This window comes from Lepisma saccharinum, chromosome 1, assembly GCF_977018435.1.
Source record: "Lepisma saccharinum chromosome 1, izLepSacc3.1, whole genome shotgun sequence".
Lineage (NCBI taxonomy): Eukaryota > Metazoa > Arthropoda > Insecta > Zygentoma > Lepismatidae > Lepisma > Lepisma saccharinum.
Genome location: NC_139229.1, coordinates 104,289,669 through 104,315,062, shown reverse-complemented (window position 1 = coordinate 104,315,062; position 25,394 = coordinate 104,289,669). Strand labels below are relative to the sequence as shown.

General features: G+C 36.1%; 1 protein-coding gene across 1 annotated transcript in view; it reads right to left on the bottom strand.

Annotated features, from left to right (window-relative positions):
• The window catches only part of LOC145998916 (uncharacterized), a 281,190-nt gene that overhangs the window by 197,042 nt on the left and 58,754 nt on the right, over window positions 1-25,394 (bottom strand). The gene's annotated exons all lie outside the window — the stretch shown is intronic.

The following is a 25,394-nucleotide window of genomic DNA, read 5'->3' as shown; positions in this document are numbered from 1 at the left end:
CTAAATCTGACGGTTTTATATTCTGAGAATTGTAATTTGATGGAATATAAATATTGATAATTGTTATTTTTTACCCCTCTATAAAGATTTGGATAGCACGTGCTTCTACTTTATAATCGCGGAAGAGTTTATGGTGTTTGGATATCTGAATTTCCTGATATTATATTGATTCGTGGACGTATATGCTAATACCTCGTTCATTTTCAGAATAGGGTGGGCCTAAACAATTATAATGAACAATTTTGTATGTTTCGTACTGTCTACCCTTAGTTTCCTGTAAGCAAAGAATTAAAGGATGGCATTCCGTTATTAATTTCATTAAGTCCAATTTTCGTGTAGAAAAGCTAATAATATTCCTTTGAATTAGAAACATCATCTACTATGTGTATCCTACTTGTTCTGTTTGAAAGTAAGGTTTTGTAACACATTTAATAGATTTATGGATAGTTCCTTGATATGTTGTAAAAGCTGTTTTGTTGATGTAACTCTTTGAGTTCAAATAGGGTTGACCATAGGAGTGGTATTGTTTTGAGAAGTGAGGTGTAGACTTCGTGAATATTACCGATAGATGGGGAAGGTTGATCAATGATTTTTGTCGACCATTCAGAATGTCGATTGTTCGTAGAATTAGCAGAAGGGAATATATTTTTCTCTATAGATGAGGAAGAAGAAATATCAGCCTCCGTTGAGGAGCTTTCTGCTTTTGATGTTATGTGATCTGGATTATTGGGAACCATATTTCTCGCTTTGTTATGGTATTTTCTTTTGTGCTTTGTAGGTTCATTGTTTTTTTGTGTGCAATATTAGGTATCTCAAATATGTCTGGATGTGGAAATACTTTTGGGTCCACTGTGTCGTGTTCCAAAGAAAATGGTTGTCTTCTTGTATTATTGAAAATGGGCTCCAAAGTTGTAATGTTTTCTTTGTTAGTAGATGATTGTTCTTGTGAGCTTTTATTTTTTAAGTCAGTGGGTGGTGATCTGAAATATTGTTTAATAGGTGGAAACTCTTTAAAATTAATTGTGGGCTTCAAAATTTCCTCTATGCTAGGTTGTGGAATATAAGTCCCTTCTATCATTTGTTTAGCTTCACGGTATGATAAATTATTTCGAGCCATACGTTCCTGGATTTGACGCTCTTTGTGCCACATTGGGCAATTTTTATCAAGGGCTGAATGAGACCCCTGGCAATTCGAACACTTGGTAGGGAGATTACATGAATCTCCGTGCTTAATTGCTCCACAGGTAGCGCATTTAGACTGTGAACGACATTGGTTGGCCGTGTGAGCGAATCTGAAACAGTATCTACATTGAATGACTGATTTCTGTTGGGGTGTTACTTCATATATGCTGCTATTTATGGCTACTTTTTCTGGGAGATGTCTACCTTGGAATGTCAAACACACTAGTTTAGTATTTCGTAGCTGAAACGATCCATCACTTTTCCAAATCTTTTTCTTCATTCGTTTTGCACTAATGATAGGAATGTATGATTGACTGCCATCCACTACGTCTACCTCACTGACGTCGAATTCTATACCATATATTAATCCTTCTCGTTGAATTAAGGATTGAGGTATGCGAGCCTTAATAGAAAGATGAGATTGAAATTCTTCGTTTTTAACAAAGTTATTCGCCTCCTGAGCAGTGTTGAAATATACTCTTACCCTGTTACGACCACCTTGGTCTATATATTTAACTGGAATTTCTGCTTTTCTAAATTTGTTACCTAGGCTCCCGCCCGCAAGTTTACCAACGTTTCTTCCTGTACCCTCTATCAGAACTATGAAAGGGCCATTACTGTTATGATCGTAGAAGTTCTGAGCCGAGATTCTTGCGTTCGAAGATTTTAGAGAATTATCCATAACTTCTTGACCTTCTTGATGGGTTATTGTCTGAGAATTCTCTACTTCAATGTAGAATGCGGGTGAAATATTAAGATTCATATCATCACCAGTGTTTTCAGAATGGAAAGACGAGGTTGCATGAAGATCATTTAAATCTTCCATTCTGATTATCAATGATACGACCTTTACGGCCTATTATGTATACTATTTAATACTTGTATGGATTAGAAGTCACCTGTATCACTTGAACACTTGATCTTTAATGTTTAATACACAGTACAATCACAATCACAATTTACTTCCTATGAAGTTCATTTATGAACGCATGTACTTCAAGAATTCACTTCACATACTTGTAGAATTCTTCTTCTTCTTCTTCTTTTTCTGACCCTATCAACTGGTAGTCGATTTTAGTCATCTTCCTGAGTTGTTTTTTTATTTTTTTTATGTATTTAGTTCGCTATTCACTTATATTTCACAAGAATGAAAAAAAAAACATCTATTGATATTTATTTATACTGTTTGTTAGATCGTCAAATTACATCTTCTTGCATATCCATAAAGAAGCCATATGGTGGGAGGAGTAGGGTCCGTGAGCAGGGCAGTAAGAGATGTAGGGAATGGAATTCTATTTCGACGTAAACCACTATATAATTTATCTCGTTCTCTGTCGAAATTGGGACATTGTAAAAAAAAATGTGTAGCATCTTGATTATCTTCTCCACATGCGCAGGCTTGTTTTGTTGTAATATGTAGTCGTGATAAATGATCATTAGTGTGAACATGACCTGTACGTAGACGTATTATAAAAGTAATAACTGATCTTGGAAAATTATATGGGTAGTACCAAGGTTTGTTTTGTGAATGTTCTGCAAACCATTTATATGTGTTGCCCGTGGATTGAAATTGTTCTATACACCACTGTTTCCATTTATCTTGAAGTTTATATTTAACTCTTGGAAGAAGGTCCGTGTATGGAAGTCTCGCAAGTGAGGTAGTTTCCGATGATCGAGCGGCTTTGGCATATGTGTCCACACGTTCATTTCCCGTGTTTATTTGGTGAGCCTTTACGTAACTAAACTGGACGTTGATATTTCTTCCATTAGCATACTGAGTTTGTTGGATTATAAGTATGATGAATAAAGGATGTTTACAAATCTGAGGATATGAGGAACTCAGCGCCATTAATACGCTTAAAGCATCTGTTATGATGAGAATTTTTGTGTAATTATTATGGATAGCGTATGTGAGAGCTTTATATATTGCATAACTTTCTGCAGTGAAAATAGAAGTGTCAGGTGGTAAACGGAATTGTTTGTTTATATTTTGATCTGGAATGAAATAAGCACAACCCACACCTAGGCGGTCTTTGGATCCATCTGTATATATGATTAGGTGTGTTGGCCATTTCTCTTTATACATGATATGTCTTCCTAAATCCCTGAAATGGATATTGCATTGGGTATATAAGGGTATGTCTAATTGATAAATTAAAGGATGTTGGAAGGTAAAAGACTTTGCACGTGATTCCAGGTCTATGTATTGGCAATATACAAAATAAAAGAATGTGTGTTTAGGATCTATGGCTTTATTTTCTGTCCATTGTTTTTGTATTTCAAATAATTTATTGAATGGGTGCGTATGATTTTCCCAGGTTTTGAGCAGAAATTTTATTGTTAATTGGATCCGTCTATGTGTCAAACTAGTTTCTCTGCTTTCCATATATACACTGACATTAGGACAGGACTGCATGAGACCTAAGCAGGTCCTCAAAGCTTTTCTCTGTAGTATGTCTATTTTGTCTAAAAGACTTAATTTTGCAGCCCCATAACTAAAGGCTGCATACTCAAAGTTTGATCGAAAACAATTCCTATAAAATAGCAGTAAGATTTTGGGGTGGCCACCTCATTTAATTGTTGTGATACTACGGAGTATATTTATTATTTTACGGCCTTTATTGATTAAATGCGTGATGTGTGTATTCCATGTGAATCGCCTGTCAAAATGTATACCTAAATATTTATGTGTTTCTATTACTGGGATATTAGAAATGTGTGGTATATTGTTAGGATGAGTATCCAATCGTTTATTATTAAAACAAATAATTTTTGATTTTGTTTCGCTGATGGATAATCCTTCTTTGAAAAACCACGCTCTTATGATGGCGATTAAATTTTCCATTGCTATTATACCTTGAGTAGCATCATCTGTAATGTTATAGAAACAGAAATCATCTGCATACTGAAGGGGATGAAATGGTAGAATTGGTAATGCATGTATCTCATTCGTATAGATATTAAATAAGAGAGGGCTCAGAGGTGAGCCTTGAGGTATGCCGATTGAAGTGGAACGAGGATCGCTTAGTTTGTCGGCGAACCATCCGAATATAATCCTGTTGGAATATAGATTCCACACAATTGTTGAAAGTTTTGGGTGTATATGAAGATTCTCTAATTTATGACAAAGATTATTTAAATTTATAGAATCATAAGCTTTTTCAATATCTATAAACAAACTGAAACAGTAGGAACGTGTAATTTTACTATTTTGAATTGCTGCTGTTAGAGTGGCTATAGCATCTTGACTACTAAGATTAGTTCGAAATCCAAATTGTGTGGAATGAAAAAAATTTTCACGTTCTAATAACCAGGATAGTCTATTTTTCATTGTGCGCTCAAATATTTTTTCCAAAACTGAAATTAGTACTATTGGTCTGTATGAAGGATGCATGGTCCGGAGATTTGTTTGCTTTTAAAATTGGAACAACTACATGATTTTTCCATTCTAACGGAACTATGCCGGTTTGATATATTGTTGTAATGTGAAACAAGAATATCTGTTCCGGTATTCGGTAAATGTGTTATGGCCTGGTACGGAATACCATCAAGACCTGGTGCTGTTTTTTTCACATTTTTAAGAATTGTTGTTAATTCCTCTCGGGTTACAGGTGGAAAATCTTTTGTAAATTTTGAAGGGAGATTCTCGTTATTATCATAATGTAGGTGAACAGATGGTGGAGTTAATTGGGAGAGAAATGGATGTTGCCAACTGTCATCTATCGGTCTTTTTTGAGGAGAACGTGGTTTGCGTAAAGAATTGAATTTATGCCAAATATTTCGGGATGATTCCTGCATGTCTATCGAATTGCAGTAGTTAATCCATGCTTGTCGTTTGGTTTGTAAGTATATTTTTCGTGCTTGAGCTACGGACTTTTTCCATGATATGAGGTTTTCAGGATTGGGACATGAGGCATATTGTTTTTCTCTGATTTTTCTATTTGATTTTGCCTCTTCACATTCTGTCGTCCACCAATGTATCTTTGGAAACATTGTTTCACAATGAGTATTTTTACGCGAGGTTAGTATATATAAAGCTTTAGTAATATATTGAAGTAGCAGTGAATAAGATATAGGCTGGGAGGAAGTAAGATGTTTTCTTAAAATAAAGGAATCTATTAATATTTTATATAATTCCCATTTTACATTGTTAGTTTTCCAGCGGAGAATTGGTAATTGGACGGGGAAAAAAAGTTGGCTTGGTAAAAATTGGGCACGAATATATATGGGAAAATGATCGCTACCATGGAGTTCATCCTCTATGAACCACTGAAATTGACGGAATAATGAGTCCGATGTTATAGTTAGATCAATTGATGTTGGATTACTTCCATTTCGAGGTATATGTGTTGGTGATCCATCATTTAAAACGATGAAAGAGTTGTCGTCCATCCAATCCACTATACTAGTGCCAAGTCTATCTGCTGTATGCATACCCCAAGCATCGTGATGCCCATTAAAGTCCCCGACAATTAAATAAGGACTGGGTATGTTGAATGTTAAAGCTTGTAAATCAGTTTGTTTTATATTTTGAGAATTGTAATTGGAAGGAATATACACATTGATTATCGTAATTTTATATCCTGATATGTAAATTTGGATTGCTCTTGCTTCTACTTTATAATTCTGGAATAGTTCTTTATGTTTATGTAATTGTATTTCCTGGTAGGCTACCTTTTCATGGACATATTTACCAATTCCCCGTTCCGTATCTTTGTATGGAGGTCCTATACAATGATAATGGGAAATTCTATATATTTCTTGCTGACGACCCTTAGTTTCTTGTAAACATAGTATTAAAGGGTGTCTTTCCGTCACTAGTTTTAGTAGATATGGTTTACGTGCAGAGAAACTATTGACATTCCATTGAAGTAATAATGTCATATTAGTCAACTTTTATATAATTGATTTATTATGAGGTGAGATTCTGTAAAACGGCCAGCAGGTTTGTAGATAGGGTATTAATATGTTGTAAAAGAAGCTTCTGTTGCTGTAATTCTTTTATTTGCACAAGAGTAGACCATAGAAGCGGTATTGTCTTTAATAATGAGGTGTAAACCTCTTGAATATTTTCAGATGGGAGATAAGAAGATGGTTGTTCTAAGTTTTTATCTATTGAATTAGCATGCTGTACCCTTGAGGAGCTAGAATTAGAATAAGCATTTTGTGCTATATTTAAAGAGGTCTTGGGTTCTGATTCAGCAGAAGAAGTATCTGTAATTGATGTTGTGGAAGGGTTGGAATGAGTATGTATCCTTGGTTTCCTAGGATGTTTCCTTTTTTCTTTTGGTGTCACTCTGATATTTTTATGTACTTCTATCGTCTTCCCTGATGTATGTGGAATAGGATGATGAAACGTTAAAGCAACTGGAGTTAAATTTGATCCAACAGAATGATTTTGCCATTTATTAATGTTGGGGCTGTGATTTGCAATTATGATAGGTTTAGATGTAAGGGTAGGTTGTGCATTATGATTTGGAATTTTTGAGCCTCTAGGTGAAGTATTTAGTCGGGCACGAAACTGAATAGGAGGAAAATCTGTTTTGTTTACAATGGGATTCAGAATTTCCTCTATAGATGGTGGTTGTATATATGTGCCTTCAATAATTTCTCTAACCTCACGGTAAGAGAGATTATCGTTGGCCATTCGCTCCTGTATTTGTTGTTCTCTTTGCCACATTGGACAATTTTTATCAAGAGCTGAATGAGCTCCTTGGCAATTAGAGCATCTTACTGGTAGGTTACAGGAGGAACCATGCTTATTGTCTCTGTAGGTTGCGCATTTTGGTTGGGAACGGCACTGAGTTGCCGTGTGTGCATATCTGAAACATTGTCTGCACTGAAGAACAGCTTTTTGCCTTGGATTAACTTCATATATCATGCTATTTATGATTATTTTTTGGGGAATTATACGCCCCAAAAATGTCAGACATATAAGTTTTGTATCTCGTAGCAAAAATGTTCCATCATTTTTCCACAACTTCTTTTTCATGCGTTTGACGTCAATGACTGGGATAGGCGATTGAACGCCATCAAGTACATCCTGCTCGCTAACATCATATTCTATCCCGTAAACTAGTCCTTCTCGTTGAAGTAAAGATTGCGGTATACGAGATTTGATCGAGAGCTCAGCTTGAAATTTTGTATTTTTGACGAATTTGTTTGCCTCCAGAGCAGATTTAAACGTAATTCTAACTCTATTACGACCACATTGATCAATATGTTTCACTGGTATTTCTGCCTTCCTACATTTATTTCCTAGGCTTCCCCCAGCTAGATTTCCAATATTTTCCCCTATACCCTCTATCAAGACAATGTATGGGCCAGAGCTGTCGAGTTCATATAAATTCTGATAGGAGATCCTTCTGTTCTGAGATTTGATACAATTTTCTGTGTTTTGAGACATTGATCCTTCTTGTGAATTATTACATTGATACTCCTCACTATTGATGTTATCCATTTCGATATATTGCGCCGGAGAAGGAGGAACATCGGGATCCACATAACTAACTTGAACACTAGCATTTTCATGCATTAATGCAGCATTATGACAATCGTTTGAGTCTTCTTCCATTTGGACTCTGTTTGTAGACCTTAAACGGCCTTTTACTTTACTTCTTACTTATATTCTTATATATCTTCTTGAAGATCACACACGCTTAAATGACGCAAATTAAACACAATTTCAATCCACCACATCACACAATAACCGACAACACACAAAATGTCTGTGTGTTAAATCAGTATTTGTAGAATTCAACATTCATAACTCAACTCAACAAAGATTTATTGGACTTACAGCTTTACAGATGGCTGTTTATGCCCAGCATACATTATAAGTACATAATAAACATTTTTAATATAAATTTTACACACAAAGTTCATAAACGCTCTTAAATACAATTTTATGTAACTACATTAAGTCAGTCAGTAACAGAAGTATATTATAATTTTATATCAGCTTTTCTCAAAAAAGCAAGTATAACATATCCAATTCTAATATCTGGAGCATACAACATTGAAGTCATATTAATAGGGAAAGGAACATTAATTTTTGACAATGTTTTGTATAAAGTCTTTCTTCTCTCTGAGTGAATTAGACATTCCAAAATAATATGATGAGCATCACCCCTTAAATCACCACAATCACAATTCGGAGATTTTAAAATGTGTATTTTAAATAAATGATGATATGTTCTCGCGTGACCACTTCTTAGTCTATTTATTAAAACAATTGCATTTCTTGATCCTTTACAATTATAAAACCAAGGTTTTTTTCTACTGTAATCAACATAAGGACGATAACTTTCACCAACGCTTTTTAATGCATTATTACACCATAAGTTCCATTCTTCAAAAATTTTCTTCCTAACCCTCGGCAAAAGATCTGTGTAATGCAATGGTAACTGGATTGTTTCATTCATCTGAGCAGCTTGTTTTGCATATCTGTCTGCTTGTTCATTTCCGTAAATATTAATGTGTGATTTTACCCACACATAATGAACTACCTTTCCATTGCTAATTAAGCTATTAGTTGCACGAATACAATTGATGACATATGGTGATATTTTAAATAAATTTTTATAATTAGATTGTATTGTTTGTAAAACACTTCGCGAATCAACCAGTATTAGAAATTTCTGTTCAGGAACTGTACCAATATAAATCAAAGCTTGATATACCGCATATATTTCTGCTGTAAATATGGATGCCTCCACTGGTAACCTAAACATTTTTGATATATTTCTTTCAGTATCATAAAGAGCTGCTCCTACTCCACTTTCAGTTTTAGACCCATCTGTGTATATATATGATAAAAGTCTTCCCAAGATTCTCTAAACTCAGCTGAATGATTATATTTCGGGATATATATATTTTGAATTGGTTGTGTTGGAAATTCTAACGAGTATACTGGCAATGTTCTTGCTATGAGTACTTGACTACATTCATGGTGATATTTACTAAATAGTTGTACCCAAAGGGTAGCTGATTTATCATTGGTTATTCCTGAATCATGCAGCTCTAAAACATTTAATAAAACATCATTGAATGGATGCCATGGTGAATGTTGTATTTTAAATAACATTTTTATTGCAATTAACTTTATCCTCACAGAAACCGAACATTCTACTGACTCCATATATACCACTACATTAGGAGTACTGTTCATTAATCCCAAACATCTTTTTAGAATTTTTCGTTGCTGGACTTCTAGTGGAGAAAGTTTTGTTACTGGAAGATTACACAAGACCATTAATCCATAATCTAATACTGCTCGATAATAATTCTTATAAAACATAAGCATGCTGGTAGGATGTGCTCCCCATTTGGTATTCGCCATAGCTTTAAATAAATGAAATATTTTATCGGATCTATTTTTCATCATATTTATTTGATAATGATGCATCAAAGTATACACCTAGATATTTTACTTGTGAAACAATTGGAATTTGTAATCTCCTATGATTAATGTTGAAAATATTTTGAAGACCCTTATGTTTAAATACTACTATTTTGGACTTTTCTAAAGATATTGATAATTTTTTCTGCTTTAACCATTGGTTAAATTCTATTAATTTATCTTCAAACATTGAAAAATCTTTCAAGTGATTGTTTGAGTCTAAATATATACATACATCATCAGCATATTGTAGAAACTGAAATGGGGAATCTATTATTGTTTTAATATCTGATAAATAAACATTAAATAATAATGGGCTAAGAGGACTTCCCTGTGGTAGTCCTTGTCCAATATATATTGGACCTACCATTTCTGAACCAAAATGAAAATAAAGTTGTCTTTTAGATAACAATTTCCATGTCAATATGAGTATACAATGAGGCACTTTTAGTAATTGTAGTTGTCTCAATAGAACATTAATATCTACGTTGTCATATGCACTTTGAATATCAATAAAGGCTGAAAGTACTGATTGTTTTTTTTAATAACGCTATAAATATGAGAAGATAATGTTACTAATGCATCCTGGGTTCCATAACCTTTACGAAATCCAATTTGTCTGGGAGAAAATACCTTTTGACCTTCCATAAACCACTCTAATCTCTTTAATAAAAGCTTCTCAAAAATTTTTGCCAATACGGAACTAAGAGCTATTGGGCGATATGACTGACCCAACGAAGGGTTTTTTCCCGGTTTTAGAATTGGCATAATAATTTGAGAGGTCCATGCAACAGGAATTTTACCCGATAGGAATATTTGATTGTAAATTTTACATAAAATGCTTAGTGCATTCTGTGGAAGATTTCGTACCATAGAATACGTAATTCCATCAATGCCAGGAGCAGAATCTTTAGACCCTTGAAGAATTTCATGAATTTCATTTACATTGACAGAGGATGTGAACCCCTTTGAGTATTTTGATGTAGATGAGAACGTGTAGAATATATTAGGAGGTTCGCAGGCTGACGTAAAGGGTGTAGGAATTACTTTATTAATAAAATCAGTTTTCCATTCAGTGGACAAAGGTAAAGTCCGACTTACATGTGCTTTTCTAAGTGATCTGAACTTGCGCCATATAACGTCTAATTTTGTTTTAGGGTTTATTTCTTCGCAATATTTTTGCCATGAAAATCTCTTAGCCTTTATATATACTTTTCTAGATTTTGCAGTAGCTCGTTTTAAATTTATCAAAGTTGCAGGTGAAGGAGCACTTACAAATTGTTTCAATGCTTGTATTCGCTTCCTTTTTGCTTGAAAACATTCTTCATTCCACCAATCTATTTTAGGACAGGCATAATCCATAACTTGAGTTATTATATCCACAAATTTTTCATATTGTACAGTATATTGGTTTTGATATTCTTTAGCTGAAAATTTTAAGTCTAAAACTGAATTATATTTCATCCAATCTGCCCTCTTTACGCTCCACTTACGAATTGTTTTTTGTTTTATTAATTTTGGAAATTTTTGAGATGATGTTAGCGTGATGAAACATGGAAAATGATCACTAGTTCGTAAATCAAAGTCTATTTCCCATACAAATTCAAAACACTGATTATCAGATATTAAAGTTAGATGAATTGAGGACATATTGTTTCCATTTGGTGGTACATGTGTTGGAGATCCATCATTTATAACTGTCAAGTTATTATAATCCATCCAATCTTCAACTGTCTTTCCCAAAGTATCAATTCTACGATCACCCCACAATGTATTATGACAATTAAAATCTCCTGTTATGATAAAGGGATGTTGAAAGCCAGACAAAAGAGAATTTAGATGAGAGCTCTGTATTTGTTGAGAAGTATAATGAGATGGAATATACAAACTAATAATATTATAAAGTAAGTTGTTTAACTGCATTTTTATACCGACCACTTCTACATTATATTTGGAAAATAAATCATGTGTTGAATTAAACTGAATTTGTTGAAATGGTACACTTTCATGAACAAAAATTCCCACACCCTTATTTCCCACATTATAATCATTTAATATAGTATGATAGTGAGCAATATGAATATTTTCTGATTTTAAACCCCATACCTCACTAACACAAATAATTAACGGGTGACACTCATCTATTAATTTAATTAATTGAAGTTTCCTCGCAGAAAAGGATCTTAAATTCCATTGTATTATTAATGGCAAGATTTTTCTTTGCTGGCAACACATTGTTGTTTTAAATTAGGGGGTGTCCCCGAAATCTTGTAAGTCTTGAATTAGTTTTAAAATTTGTACAGAAATTTCGTTACATTTTAATATTATTTTCCTAATATATAATAAATCATCACTCACTGAAATTGTTTTGGTTAGTTCTGCTATTAGATGTAGCAGATTTACTAGCGATTCTTTCTGAGAAGGACTCTCTGCTGTTGTCCTGCGTCCAATCGAATCTGATTTTCTCTCCTGTTCCTTAGAGGAACACGTCGTGCTCACAGGTTCACTTGAATTACCCACTGCTGATGATGTTGACGCAATTTGTGGATCCTTGTGTTTATTTTTGTCCTTTATCAAAACAGGTTTAATTGTTTTCCTCAATTGTGAAGCAGAATGCAGTCTAAAATTTTCCCCGTGTTGTTTTTTAAAACTTTCATAAGACCGGTCAGATTCTGGTGGCACTTTCTTCCAACAGAGGTTACTTAGATATGTGTCATTTCTTCTATTTTCCCAATCTGTAACAGAATTAAATCTGTTTGTAGTATAATTTTCTGATGTGCAAGGGCTTTCCTTGTTTATTGATTCCTTTCTTATCTCCAGCAATTTAGGAAAGTCTTTAGCAGAGGTCGCATATGTTCGCCGTTCATTTCGTGGATCAATTCCAAAAAGTACTTGTTTCTTTGCATCTTGATAGGAGATGTTGTTATAAGCAATCAGCCTTTGTATTTCTCTCTCTTGCTCCCATCTTACACAAGACTTATCGGTAGATAAGTGGTTTCCCTTGCAATTAATACATTTAGGACTGGCATTGCAGATTCCATGTTCCGCTTGACCGCATCTATAACACACGGGAGAGGATTTACACTGTGTTTGTGAGTGTGAGAAACGGAAACATTTCTTGCATGAAATCACAGATCTTACTTTTGGCTTCACTTCAAATATTTGTCTCCACAACTTCACTTCTTTTGGTAACTGTTGAGATTGGAATGTTACACTAATGAGTTTAGTAGGTTCTTGTCTTACTTCCCCATCCTCATTGAAAAAAGTTTTCTTCATCCTTATTACATCTATTATTGGAACTTCAGCTCTAATGTCTTCGATTATCTCGTCTACTGGGATGTCGGTAGGTACACCATATATTAATCCTTCTCTCACTAATAGACCTTTAGGAATTCTGGCTTCTAAATGGTATTTTTCCTTGATGAATTCATTTTTAGCAAATTTATTTGCATCATATGCTGTGCGAAATGACAATTTTGCCTGCTTCAAACCACTTTGTTTAACGAATTCAACATCAACCTTCTCCTTACACAAATTATAACCTAATTTTACCGTATTCAGGCTCTGTGATCCAGGTAATGTACTGTCCACCAACACGACATATGGGCCTTGATGTCCCTCATAATATAAAGACACATCATATGCCTCATTTTTATATTTAGCAACACCAACTTTTGTACTTGCACTTACTTTCGGATTTTTGGGGTTTTTCTCCACTTCAGGTTCCGTGCATTCTTCATTAGATCGACCTCTTTTGAAAGAAGTCTTATCACTAACTTCCATTTCCCCTAACTGCTCAGGTACAATCACATTCATATCACTCTGGATTGCTTGCATTAAATTTTCTTCATTAATCTTCACATCCTGAGCCATCTTGGGAAATCACAAGCGTTTTTATTTCGCTTTTCTCTTTCACATATCAAATGTAAAATGTATAGAGAGATTTAATCTTGTAACTCTAGAACTATTATTCTCAAATCAAACTTCAATTAATTAGATCTCAAACTAGAAAAACAAACAATTCAACACGCTATTCACACAGAATCCAAACGATACCACCATGAAAACTCAACTTCATAATAATCTTCAACATTCATAATAATATCCTGTGATAATATCTCTCACCTCACAACACACAATCAAATGTTTTAAGGTTAGTCCATAACCATAAAAGACTACCCAATTGAACAAAACAAATTACGTCATAATAGACAATTAACATTTTAAACATATCAAACACTTAAAATGATACAATAAGTGGATGCGTATCATGGCATCCTCCCACAAATAAAAAAGAAAAGTAACAAAATGAAAATGGAGTAAATTTTCTTTTTAGTTCTTAATTACAGTCATTCTTCCACCTTCGCAACAATTCTTCCCTTCTGGAATGAGAGCAGCTAATCTTCTTTACGTTATCATAGTTCTCTCGTCCAACCACTTCCTTAGTCCAGGGATCCATCAGAGTTGCAACGTTGTTTTTCGTTTCAGATACTAGAAACGGTCCCACAATATACTCGAAAAATTTAGCTATAACATTATTTTTGGCTGAGCTGAGTTTACGATTCCGCTTGAGAACGAGGTCACCAGAATGCAGGGAATAAGCATTGCCCTTATTTTTGAACTTATGCTTATCCTTTTTCTTCCTACGTATTACTCTCCTGGGCTCTAAACAGTTTGGCTTCCCAAGCAATTGATTCATTTTGCTCGTTAAGGGGCCACTCTAGTTGTTTTAACAAATTAGCTGGAACTGGTTTGTTGTAAAATAATTCCACAGGCCCGTATTCTGTTTCCTCTGATACCGAAAAGTTCAGCATCCAAAACACTTTATTTACGTATTTGTGCCAGTCTCCGTGCCTTTTGCTGCAGAATGTTCTAAGTAATCTAACAATTTCTTGATTGTATCGCTCTACCAAGTTACTGGCAGGGTGGTAAGGAGATGTAAACAATGGCGATATGGAATGGCCTTCTAAAAACTTCTTCCATCTATCCGAAGTGAACTGACTTCCTCGATCTGTCACGATGTAGTTTGGTTTCATAAAATGTGTTAGGTATCCCAGCTCCAATTTATTGATAATTTCTCCTGTGCTGGCAGTCCGCAGTGGGTAGGCAATCAAGAACCTACTGCCGACATCCACCATGGTGAGCAGATAAAGATATCGACTGGATCTAGGTAACCTTCCGATTAGGTCCACGGACAGATCTTCGTGCGGAACCCTTTGAGTGGTTGTTAGTTTCTCCTTCACGATACCAAATCTGTCGGGCTTATTCTTCGAACAAACTAAACATTCCCTTACATCTTCAGATACATTTCTTTTCATATTTCCCCAGAAGTATCTGGACTTTATTTTATTATAGGTTTTAGTGAATCCAAAATGTCCAATTCCGTCGTGCTCCGCATGCAAAACTTCTTGAATAAGAGATTCTGGGACTACAATTTGATGAAATTGCTGGGAGTTTTTGTTCCTTCGGAACAATAAATGCTGATACTCCAGATATTTTTCCTTATCCTTAGTACTTTCCCTTAGATTCTTCCGTACTTTTTGACAAAAGGAGTCATTATTCTGCCTTTCCCTCCACTTGTCAAATTCAACTTCATTCAAGTTATTAGGCATTATATGCCAGACATTAAACACTAGGGTGGATTCATTAGGGAGCTTCTCCTCAGGAGCGCTAGGAGGATAACGGCTTAGAATATCAGCGAGTTGATTTTGTTTGCCTTGGATGTAAAGGATTCGATAATCGAACTGCTGCAGTTTTAAGGTCCACCTAGTAAGTCTGGCATTCCAATTTCTGCTGTTTTCCAGCCACACAAGATTCTTATGGCCTGTATAAATGAGGAACTTTGTGCCATATAAATACACCTTGAAGTGTTCAATACCAAACATAACAGCAAGACACTCTAATTCTAGAACAGTATAATTCTTTTCCGAAGTTTTTAATTTTCTACTGGCGTACTGCACGATAGCAATTTCTTCTAATTTGGCAGCTTCAGACAGAACTCCTTGGAAGAGTATCTCCCAGACCTATGAGAGAAGCATCACACATAATGCAGAAAGGTTTTGAGAAATCTGGTTGGGCCAAAGCAGGAATTTGAATCAGCTCCCTCTTCAACTTTCGGAAGCTTACCTCATGTTCATTGTTCCATTCCCAATTTTTGTTTTTACTCAGTAGTTCCTCTAACTTAGCAGTCTTTTGAGCAACATCTCGCACAAATCTCAGCCTCCAATTTACGAGACCCAAAAATTGTTGTAAATGCTTTTTGTTCTTTGGCCTTGGAAACTTCGTAATGGCTTCATTCTTCCGCGGATCTATTCGTATATATTGTCCAGAAACAAGATGTCCTAAATATTTAATTTCTACCTTTACCAAGGAACATTTCTTCAATTATACAGTAAAGCCTTCCTCTTGCAACTTCCGCAAAACAAAATCAACATGTTCAAAATGGGATTGAATAGAATCATCAAAGATTAGGATGTCATCAATATATACAGTGAGAAAGTCTTCTGTATCTGGACCGAATAAATTATGCATTGCATACATGAAAACAGCAACTGCATTGGCTAAACCAAAAGGCATACGGGAAAAACACCACGAGCTACCATTGTAGTTGAAAGCAGTGTAGATTTGATGCTCGGTCTGAATGGGATTCTGTAAATATCCTGACGCTAAATCTAAACAAGTGAAATATTTTTTTCCTCTAAATTTTTGTAACGCTTCTTGCAACAGAGGCACTGTGCTCCTGGGGGAAATGATAGGTCTATTTAGCTTCCGAAAATCAATGCAGGGCCTGATCGACCCATCTGGCTTGTCTACAACCAACATAGGATTTAAATAAGGTGAGTTACACGGACGTATCACTCCCCAGGCTTTCCATTTGGTCAATTCTTCTTCCAACTTCGACCTCTTCGCCATAGGTATCGGATAAGGATGCGTATAAACTGGTTCACCAGATCCTAACACAATTTTACATTCGTAATGTTTTGCAAGTCCAGTCCTATCCGAGAAAATATGACGATAACTCAAGAGTAATTCGAACAATCTTTCCTTCTCTTCTTGCCTTAATATTTCGGGTTCATAGGCCTTCATTCTTAAAGTCTCCTCAGAAGCTATGCAATTATCGTCCACTGTATTTTTCTCACAATCTATACTATTGACCACTTTAAGTCCTTTATCCGTCAAATCAGATTCTCAAGTGCTCTTTGGAATGAGCCCCTTTTCAACAACTTGTCCATTTACAGTAAGATATAATTTATCAGATCCCGCATCTAAATTAGCTTTATAATTTCTTAAAAATGGGTATCCGAAAAGTAACTCAGCCTCTAAATTCCTAATGACATAGACTAAATCTTCAAAGGTAACTCCAGTTATTTGAAAGTGAATCCTTCGACAACCCACAACTCGGGATCTTTCAATTCCGGCAAAGTCTCTCAACTTAACTCCTGGACACTTTTGAAGTCTCAAACCTGGGAGCTTTTCTCTTAATTTTAGCCACATTCGATAACTCATAACGGTACACTAGCTGCCGGTGTCTAAAATACAGTTAATTTTAATCCCCAAAACGTCAGCCATAAATCAGGTTTCTTATTAGAATAATCAAATTCTTCCAAAGCTGTCAATCGAACAAAGTGCCAGTCACTAGGAGCAGCATCAATTTCTAAAAACAAAACCTCTAAAATTTCATCTGTAAATAACCTATTCTCGCTCCCATAAACTCCACTATCTTCATGGGTTACCGTTGCGAATGAGAGAGCTTCATTCACAACGGACGAGGGTTTAAACTCATTTTACTACTTGAAGGAACGTCCCATGGGGATGAAGGAACGTCCCATGGGTATGCTCTCGCATTAAGCTCACTGGGTGTTGATTCTCGAACAACATCAGTCTGAATTCCAAATTCCTTGGTAACAGTATTACTTCTATCAACAGTCCATCCTCTTTGATAAAACGGGTTCTTTCTTCGATTCCAAAATGTTCTCCCTCCTCTCAGCGTTTCTGTACTGTGGTTTCCTATTAAAGTGGTCTTTAGTAGAACTATCATTAGGTTCAGGCATTCCCTGAGAGCGGGACTGGTCTCTCGAATACTTCAATTGCCGGACCCTAGCTAGTTGTGGTCTCCTGTTCTCGAATCTGGGATTGTCTGCTCTCCAGCCCTCCAGTTGCTCCGAGGCTTCATATCTCCCCAAGAAACTAGTGAGTTGGTCGAAGTTTTGTGGATCACGTGTAAGTACCAACTGACGCACTCGCTGTGGTAGTTGACTAATAACCACATTCAACGCCTCTGTTTGGTCAACGTTATCAACAAGATTACAATACGAGCCATATTTGTCCCAGCAATATTCTTCAAGTGAGAGGTCACAGCTCCTCGAATACAGTTTGTTTCTCAGAGTCTGCATTTCCCTTTGCTTGGCATCAGCAGAGGCATATTGTTTTCTAAAGGCAGCACAAAAATGTTCAAAAGTCTTACACTTCTCATTCGCAACAAACTACGCCTTAGCCTTTCCTACCATAAGAGAGGGCAATAACTTCAATCTAAAAATCATAGGGACATTCATTAGATGCAGGTATGTTATTAGCTCTTTTAAATACCTCTCAGCAGAGACAGTATTAATCTCCAGTAAACTTTGAAAGAGCGTTAACATCAGACATGCGAAAAGATTTGTAGGAACTATTCTTATAGACATTGTCACGAGATATCTCATCCTGTCCCCATCTCTCAGACTTTCCATTATTGTCTCTTCCTGGGCTTTGTAATTTTCCTAGTTTCAGTTTCCTCAGAACTAGAGGAAACTGCAGAGCAAGAACTTGACGAGTAACGATTCCCTTTCCTCATCTTACCCTTCGAATCACCTCTCGTTATTGAACCGTTCATTCCCGGTTGAAATACAGCTTCACCATTTTGAGAAGGTTCTAGAACCCGACAGCCAGCCAGTAACATCTGTAGTTGATCGATCTGCCTATCTACAGATGCGACTTTCTCCGTAATTTCTTCAAGTTTCTTTTCTTGCCTTCTCTGATTTAGCTCTAAATTATCAAGTAATTCTGAGGAACCCTGTGTTGCTTCTGGCCTTGCAATTATTTCAACACACTCTATTCGTCCCCTCAATTTCTCAATTTCATTTTCCATTTCCTTTTTTTTAGCTTCTCTAGATGTTTTCTCCTGTGTCAAGTCTAAGTTCCACTTTTCATAATCCTCCTTTTGTTTTTCTTCCAGCTTTAGTATTAATTCAGCTACTTGCTGCCTCTCACACGCAATTTCCTTCCTCAGAGTCTCCTTAATTTCTCTACATTCCTTTCGCCCCTCTTCTATTGTAGATAATAATTCATCCTTATCTTGGCTGCGCAGCTTCATCAATTCTCCTCTTTCTTCATTCCATCTTCTTTCTTGTTCATTTCTTATCCTTTCCTGTTCTTCTTTATCTTCTCTTCTGATTCTTTCCTGTTCCTCTTTATCTTCATTTCTTTTTCTTTCTTGTTCATTTCTTATCCTTTCCTGTTCCTCTTTATCTTCTCTTCTGATTCTTTCCTGTTCCTCTTTATCTTCATTTCTTTTTCTTTCTTGTTCATTTCTTATCCTTTCCTGATCCTCTTTATCTTCTCTCCTGATTCTTTCCTGTTCCTCTTTATCTTCATTTCTTTTTCTTTCTTGTTCATTTCTTATCCTTTCCTGTTCCTCTTTATCTTCTCTTCTTATTCTTTCTTGTTCATTTCTTATCCTTTTCTGTTCCTCTTTATCTTCTTTTCTTATCCTTTCCTGTTCCTCTTTATCTTCTCTTCTGATTCTTTCTTGTTCATTTCTTATCCTTTCCTGTTCCTTCTTATCTTCTTTTCTTATCCTTTCCTGTTCCTCTTTATCTTCTCCTCTGATTCTTTCTTGTTCATTTCATAACCTTTCCTGTTACTCTTTATCTTCTTTTCTTCCCATTTCCTTTTTCTCCATCAGGGTTTGAAACAACTGTTCCAAACAAGGATTTCCTTCGTTACCCTTCTCTTTACAAATTAGACATTTCAATTCTTCCCCCTTATACTGCGATTTTGGCAAAGGATAACCAGCACAACGTAAGTGGAAGCTTCTTTTACAATCGTTGCACTCGACCTCTTCATCAACAGCTTTCCCTTTATCGGAACAGCAACTTAAAGTATCCATTTTTAACTTACGACGATCACTTCTTAAATTATGCGTCTGCATACCCTACTCAAACACATTTATCGAGTCCCGCGTTGCGGCGCCAAAAAGTTCACACCTGCTACGTTCCCCGGATTATTCTCAATGGAACAACTTACGTTTATTCCTCAACGGCGAGCCTGAGACTTATCAGCCTACTATGAAGCCCTCAGGTTGTGGGAAATCAGATAAGGATATGCTTACGTAAACCTTACTAACTCTCGCACACAAAAATATATTTAGAAGTCAGTTAATGTTAATATATTACACTTGCACTCGCAATTACACTCCTTATTAGAAACAAAATTGTATGAAGATCATAATTGTTCTTCACTACACAAATTACCACATTCACATTTCCAAAATCACTTCCATTATTCCAGCAACATTCATAATAATATCTCTCACCTCGCAACCACAATCAAATGTTTTAAGGTTAGTCCATAACCATAAAAGATTACCCAATTGAACAAAACAAATTAAATCATAATAGACAATTAACATTTTAAACATATCAAACACTTAAAATGATACAATAAGTGGGTGCGTATCAACACTTAACATCGACATTAAAACTCATTGCTTAATCCTTCAGATAATGTAGACAAGTCAAAAAGATAGAAGACGAAGACACTGCTAGTAAAAACTAATATTTATCTTAGCACACATGTAAGCGAGTATGGATATTGAAAAGAAATTATAATTGTTATAAACTCCTACAGGTAACTTTTAAAACAATAATTTTATGTTTCGCGAATTGCTTGATTGATTGATTTGCTTTATTGTATTTAGCTTTATGTGCCACTTTTGACTAATTTGCGAAGATGGGGATGAGTGATGATATCATGAAATTGATGAATGGACACTCACAAACATCCATGCCCAGGCCAGAATTCATACCCAGGACCCCTGGCGTCGTACCGCGATGTGCTAACCACTCCGCCACGGGGGCCAGCTCGTGAATTGCAATTCACATCATGAAGTTTGAGCATTGCCAGACACTTACTTACCAAGCTGCTGTGAAATTATAAATGGCTATTGAATTTTTTTTAAAAAAATCAAACATATTCGTTGATATCATGGTTAGTGGAAATGGTGCAGGTTAATTCTTACGAACAGGCAAAATAATTTCCAATGAGGACAGAATTCAGAATTCAATAATTTAAACGGGAAAAAATGTATTGTTTACCTCAGTAATGTTTCCTTGTTTTTGAGGGCATTGACGGGCGAGGACGGGGGGAGGTGTTAAGCGAAAACTGTAATAATTCACAGTAAATGAAAATTGGCCTGCATTTTGTAAATGGATTTTCGGTGTGCGTTCTGGCGGAGTGGCTAACACAGTATTATAATTATTCATATTTCTTGATCTACTTTAGTTTATTACTTTTTCCTTGTACTCTAAAATTTATTAATTATATATATTCTGACTTCAAATTTGTATAACTAAAATATAAATTATAATTATACAATAAAGGAGAAAAGGTTTATTTAAAAACCAGATGAATCCTCAAACATTCGCAAAAAAGACGCCCAAGGTTTATTTTATTTAGGCCCTTCATGGGCTGTTGCGCCACGGATTATTATTATTATTATTATTATTATTAATTTAACCCATAGCGCGACAGCCCCCAAAGGGCCTTGGCCTATCTCCCGACTGCCAGTCTCCCTCCCACAATCCTTCCTAGAGGTGTGGAGTTCTTCAACCGGCAATGGGGTGACGTGTAGTCAGCATGTGTTCCTTCTGAATCAGTGGTTCATGTATCAATGATTCACATTTGGGAGGTCGTGGGTTAAAATGTCGTGGCTCGACCTTCTGAGGTTAGCCGTGGCCTCCTTCAGTCACTCCCGATGGATGGTGGTGTGATACATTTGATGAACGCCGCTTACCACTTTCTAGGGCTTTCCTGCGTTCTGTCATCTTCTGTCATAACGTCCAGATCAATGACGTTAATAAAATCGATTAGCATAGGTTTTTGTAGCCTTGTTTAAAACTTGGTAAACAGCAGTGGCGCAGGAACGTTTTACATTTGGGGGGGGTACAAAATTCAGCCTCCAATATATATATATATATATATATATATATATATATATATATATATATATATATATATATATATATATATATATACACACACACACACACACCATCAGACACACTGCGTAGGTTCAATTATATAATAGTTCCATTCTAGTTCAGTTCATTTTAATTTTAAAGTCCCATAGCTACATATAAATATATCTTTAAACAATTTATGGTAGACGTATACCACATCCAATGCCTTTTAGAAGCCACATATTCGATATTTTCTCAGACATCCAGAGGGCGTTGAATAAATAGATAAATTAATTTAAAAATATTGGGTTCAGATGGTTCCCGATCAACTCGAAAGAACATTTGTAAAACATTTGACAAAGCCTTTATTTGTTATATAATTAGCTGTTAATAACGCTCTTCAATCACTGAAAGTACTATCATTATAAATACAAAACCGAATTCTTCAGAACTCAGAGCAAGCAAGGAGAACCATACGCTCGAAAGTGGACAATATGAAGAGCCGGCCAAGCTTTCTTTTCGTATGTAGTGGTATTAAATGCAGATACGTGCGTGCACTGGCGTACGCAGAGGGGGGGGGGTAAAAGGGCTTCAGCCCAACTCCGAAATTTTGAGAAAATGAACATTTTCAAACAAAAGCAATGAAGAACTCGGGAAAAACCAGAACAAATGCAAACTTGTCTTAAAATGAATGCCCCAACTGCAATTTTTGAGAGTGGCAAGTTTTTAATATACAAATTATCTTATTATGTATGCCGCCTTCCCAGAAACCAGCTATGCACTATCCACCTTTACAATTCCAGCCCCTCCAAAAAAAAAAAAATCCTGCGTACGGCAGTGCATGCACGTGTTTTAGAGTGACATGTTCATTTCTCGTTCATGTGAAAAGTAAACTTTAAATTAAGCAAAAGCATGTGCGTGTCACAGTTAAAGATTTTCGCAACTACAAAGAAAATTCAAAACACATTCCCATTTTGCTGGCCTTCGTGGCGGAGAAGTTAGCATAGCGCGCTACGACGCCAGAGGTCTCCCAGGTTCGAATACCAGCCTGGGCATAGGTGTTATTGTGAGTGCCCCTTCTTCAATTTTATCATATCATCACTCATCATCATCTTCGCGATTAGCCAAAAGTGGCAGAAATGCGAAGTAAAATAAACCAAATCAATCAATCAAACATTACCATCTCACTCAAAGACCTTGTGAATCCAATCCAAAATTTACCAATATCTAAATATCTACAGCTAAATGCGAAAGCGGGTTTAATGCCATAAACCTCACCTTAAATGATTAGAGAAATCCTTTAGAAGTTTTAAACTTACTTTTCCTTTCCTTAGACCCCAGTGCATTGCTTTCATGTAGTGTTGCTCACGGGACGGGACATGTACCGTCTCGTCTCGAAAACGAGACGAGACACGAGACGGGACAAGCCTTTTGAAATTCGAGACGGGACGAGACGGAATGCCTTTCTCGTCTCGTTTTCGAGACGAGACACGAGACGGGACGGGACGGGACGGCTTTTGAAAAGTCTCGTCTCTTCTCGAATGTCTCGAAAAAATAAAAGCAAAATTTTTAATCAGTTGCAAATACTTGTTTGCTTGGAATAAAGTATTTCAATTAGAAACGTTGATAAGCGTGTATTAAGTTAAAATAAGAAGACTATTCTAGAGAGAGGCATGAATGAATACCTAAACTTATTTCCTATACTCTTTCGAAACACAGCGTTACTCCCCATTTTTTTAAAAAAATAACTTTATGTTATGATAGTACTCCAGATACTAATACAATTCTGAATAACATCAAGTAAAAGGGCAGGTAGAGAAGATGGAAGGAGGGGCCAAAAGATCGTGGAGTGTCTGCGTCCGAGGTTTATCTTGTAAAAATAGTCTCAGCTCTATAGGTTGGAAAGATAAACGGACCGACGGATATGGTTTATTTTTATTATTTAATTTTTACATCAAAGGGTGTACAGAAATGATTGTTATTAGGAAGTAGGAAAAGCATTGTAGGAAACATGGCAGTACAAATTGATAAGGAGTTGTTGGGAAAGTTATTAAGGAGTTCAAGATATTAGGAAGACTAAGAGAAGGAGATAATTAGGGACAAATAATCTTGCATTATCCCACTCCGAACAGCTGAGAGCTAAAGAGGAGGAGAACATACGGGAAATATGGAAAGAAGTAATTTGGTGATTTTAGTGTTTACAGGGAGCCACGACAAGATTTTACCACATGATTATTTGCACGGGTTGCGAAATTATTAGAATGTTATGGAAATTTCGGATATGCCTTTGTTGAGAAAATTCTGGTTGTTTCCCTCAGGCATTCTGCAGGTGGTTGGATTCGATTTTTTTACGTCCGTTTGAAGATTATTTCCAATGTTTTTTTTTTATTTCTTACTATTCCTTGGATTGTAATAACGAAATACTGAAGCTGATATAGAATAGATTTCAAATGAAGGAAGTGCACTAAGTTCTGTATAATCGTCGTAGAAGGAAACTTTGTTCTATGAGGGGACTCCCCGATGGTACAGTGGTAGTATCGTTGCCTTGTAATCAAGGGGTCCCGGGTTCGATACCCGGTGAAGGCACATTGTGATTTGAACCCCACTTTAAACTGTGGGTCCAGTCCCGATTAGCCTTTCTGTAAATCAGATGAAGGAATGTTGTAGCTGTTCTTTTTATTCTGTAAATTTAGCCTTCATGTTTATGAGCAAAATACATGTAGTATCTACTGTCTACATTTTCACTCGTTATTAAACACATTTCACAAAGTAGTTTTATCGAACTTCAGAGGGAAGCTGACAGCAATGCCAGGGTGGCGGGAGCTTGTTTACGACCAGGGTGTATTCCGAGACTATTTTTTGGCGTTCCCCACTGACAAAGGTTTCGCTTTGAACAATTGACATCTTTGCTTCAGGGGGCAAACACCACACATAGGGCGAGGTTGACCTGCAGTAGCGGGTACGTGCCATAAATCCAGGCCTAAAGTAGGAATGAAAGTTGATGCAAGGGAGGGGCAATAAAAATTCTGTAATTTGGTTTGCTTGCTGACAGGAAGTTTTGCAGGAAAAGCTGAAAAGGAAAACGGCAGACTTTGAATGAAAGAGGGACAGTGAACACAAGTTCTTTGTATTATTCGCCGACACACAAGCTTCCATTTCGAAGGTGAGGCTATCAGCAGCGAAGTTATTAGAGGGTTGGAAGTAGTGACGACGCCAGAGGGGCAGGGGGACGCCCCATGTCAGACACTTCGCCCCCCCCCCCACCCGGGGTCCCCAACTGAAGTAAATTAAATATCGAATAATAAGAGAGTTCATTTATAAGAGTATGACGATTTTCACCTTTTCAAAGTGGTGTATTCTGCATGATATTACTTTCCTGCTTATAATACCAACTTGATTAACAAATATTAATTTGTTTCGTCCAAGATTCGAGCGCCGACCCGAGCATAGGTGATTTCTCATTCATTTATGTCCTGTAATAGCCGAGATTAACCTAAGTTTTAAGCAGTCTTAAGAACTGGGGAAAAGTGTTGAATGTGGATGATTTTAAAACATCATTATTATTTTCAGGACCACAAGACATCATCTGTAGTACG